This window comes from Terrapene carolina, unplaced genomic scaffold, assembly GCF_002925995.2.
Source record: "Terrapene carolina triunguis isolate 2854851 unplaced genomic scaffold, T_m_triunguis-2.0 Scaffold30901, whole genome shotgun sequence".
Classification (NCBI taxonomy): Eukaryota; Metazoa; Chordata; order Testudines; family Emydidae; genus Terrapene; species Terrapene triunguis.
Genome location: NW_020695252.1, coordinates 1 through 3,066, shown reverse-complemented (window position 1 = coordinate 3,066; position 3,066 = coordinate 1). Strand labels below are relative to the sequence as shown.

The window sequence follows — 3,066 nt, the reverse complement described above, 5'->3', positions numbered from 1 at the left end:
TGTGTCTCCGGTTGTGTTTGCATGTATCAGTGTATGTGTGTGTGGATGGGTGTCTATCAATGGTTGTATCAGTGTGTGCGTGGAACAGGGTGGGGGTGTATCAGTATGTGTGTCGATGGGGGTGTATATGTGTGTGGGGATCAGCGCAAGTGGGTATCGGTGTGTATCTGTGGATCAGTGTGTGTTTCAAGGTGTGTGTGTATCAGTGTAACAGTGTGTACGTCTATATGTGTGTGTGTATCACTGCAAGTGTGTCAGTGTGTGTGTGTTTCATTGCGAGCAATGGAGTGTGTCTATTGGTGTGCGGGTGTATCACACACATTCCCTTGCCCCCTCCTTGCAGGTGCTCCCCCCTCCCGGCAGTGGGTCGCTGGGGGTGGGGCCAGGGGCAGAGCCGTTCTCTGGGGGGGCGGGGCCATGGGTATATAGGGGGCCCAGAGCTTGAGGGGGAGCTCACATCGCCATGGGGCTGGGGACCCTGCACGCTGGGCTGCTTTTGCTGCTGCTGCTGCTGTGCCTGGCCGGGGGCAGCCTGCAGGGGGGTGAGCAGGGCAGGGGGGTGGGGCTTGGGGGGCTGGGCTGGGACAGGATAGTGGTGGGGGCCAGGGCTGCCTCATATGATGGCACTGCCCCTGTGGGGTGCTGCAGGTCCTGGGGACCAGAGGGGACACTTGGGGGCAGCTCTGCAGTTCGGGGGAGGGATGTCTAGCCCCTGGCTGAGGGGAGAGAAACGGGTTGAATTAAGGATGAGATTAGATTGATTCCCCTCCCAGAGCCGGGAGAGAACCCAGGAGTCCTGGCTCCCAGATCCCCCTGCTCAAATCCACCAGACCCCACTCCCCTCCCAGAGCCGGGAGAGAACCCAGGAGTCCTAGCTCCCAGCCCCCCCTGCTCTCACCCACCAGACTCCACTCCCTTCCCAGAGCTGGGAGAAAACCCAGGAGTCCTGGATTGGTTCACAAAGTCCCAGTTCAGGTGCTGCCAGCCGCCCTTGTCCTCGCCCATGCATGGGGCTGGGAACCAGGACTCCTGGGTTGTACCTGTTGCTCTGGAGTTGATCCCAGACCCTCTTCCCATGGGTCCCTGCCCGAAAGCGTCCCCCGTCCTCAGTGCCCCCCTCTGCCAGGGTCACCAACTCCCCACCCCATTCTTGCAGGGACCCTCAACCCACAGTCCCCTCATATCTCCCAGGAATCCCAGCCCCTTGGTATCCCCTGACCACCCTGTACCTCAACGCTTCTCTAGGGATACCCCATCTCTGACAGCTCCCCTATGCCCCCCTCTCTGTACCCCCTCCCAGGAGTGAAACCGCAGGCAAACGGAGCCCTAGGGCGTCTCTACCTGCCATCGCTGATCCGGGGTAAGTGGCGCCCCAGCCGGGCACAGGGGGAGGTGTTCCTGAGCGGGCAGACCGTGATGTTAGGGGGAAGAGAGGGGGCATCGGGCGTGGATGGAGAGAGAGAGGGAAGGGGTGTGTATGAGGCTGGATGAAGGATGCAGAGGGGGGCTGGGGAAAGGGGGCAGGGCTGCCCAGGGGGTCCCTGGCTAGCTGGCTGAGCTGGACCCAGCATTCTCAGGGGAGGGGGGATGGTCTCCCAGCAGGAGAGCGGGGGGGGGGCACAGGGGGCTGGCTCACCCCGTGTGCTATATGGGTTGCAGGCGTAGGGGGAGTTCACCCTGGAGCTGGACTGGGACCAGCCGGAGCCAAGGCAGGTGGGTGACACCCAGCCCCTACCCCAGACCCCACTTCTCTCCCACAGCTGGGATAGAACCCAGGAGTCCTGGCTCCCAGCCCCACCTGCTTTAACCCACCAATCCCCAATCCCTTCCACAGCCATGGATAGAACCCAGGAGTCCTGGCTCCCAGCCCCCCTGCTCTAACCCACTAGGTCCGACTCCCCTGTAGCGAACTGTGATGGTGCGTTTGCTGCATCCTTCAACACTAGTGTCTGCTCCTTCCTTCCAGGACCATACACCGGCTATGGACCCCAAGGACTGCAGCCGGGACCGGGTGAGCCCTGGGTGTGGGGCTGGGGGGGTGAGAGGCTAGGGGCGGAAGTTGCTGGGTGGTTTGGGGGCTGCCCATGGTGCTCGTGACGTCTGGTCTCAGCTCCTTCCCAAACTGAGCAGGGATGGTTGGGTGGTGGGATTCCAGAAAACGTGTCCTCCAGTCATGAGACCCCACACCCTGAGATCCTTCCAGATCCGTCCCACCCAGGGCAGAGACCTGGCCAGCTCCATCTGAGAGGGACTGTTCCCCCAGCAGAGATGGAGCCCATCTTGTCCGCTGCTCCTCCCAGCTAATCCCTTTCCTCTCTGTTCCCGGCAGGAGCTCAGAACGGGTTTGGAGTGGCACCAGGTGTACGGGTGAAGCCGGGCAAAGCAGGTGAGTGGAGATCGAGTGCCCCACTGAGGGCAAAGGCTCCTTTCTCTGCCCACCTTGGCAGGGTGAATCCCTGACCTGCTGGGCATAGAAATACTGGAGTCCTCTCTGGGGAGTGTGACGCTAAAGGAGAATCCCTGTTAGCTCGGAGCACTATAGGACACCTGACACACACACACAGTCCCGATCCCCTCCAGCAGTGGGCAGCGCTGTGCACTCTCCCACAAACACGTCTGGCTCTAACCCCTCTCTCCTTCTTTCTGCACAGGCTATGGGGTCCCCGCTGGTTATGGTGCAGGTAGGAGCGCCCCCATCTCCCCTTTGCAGTCCTCACTGCCCCGAGTCCCAAACCTGGGCGACAGAGGGTCAGGGTTCTGGCGTGTGGGAGAGCTCACGGCTCTCTCCCACCGGCTGATTGGAATCCAAAGCACGGCGATTTGGTGCAGGCTGGACGCAGGGGTCCCGGCTTTCCCCGCAGAGCTGGGGGAGCCTGCTCCCTTGTGCGATCGCACGACTAGAGACATCCCAGGACACTGCGGACGGGGGGAACCTTGTCCGCCCCCAGCCTGCCCCCATCTGGCTGTTGGCGAGGGGACGGCCATAGTGAGCCTCGAGTATGGAGAGGGAAACTGAGGCACGGGGCTGGGGCTTGGCAAGGGATAGAACCCAGGAGTCCTGACATC

General features: G+C 61.8%; 1 long non-coding RNA gene across 1 annotated transcript; it reads left to right on the top strand.

Annotated features, from left to right (window-relative positions):
- Positions 1–490: 490 nt before the first annotated feature.
- LOC113409197 lies at positions 491–2,702 on the top strand. The gene is made up of 5 exons (XR_003370468.2): positions 491–542; positions 1,301–1,360; positions 1,967–2,011; positions 2,330–2,386; positions 2,652–2,702. It is a non-coding gene; the product is annotated as an uncharacterized LOC113409197 (long non-coding RNA).
- The last annotated feature ends 364 nt before the right edge of the window (positions 2,703–3,066 follow it).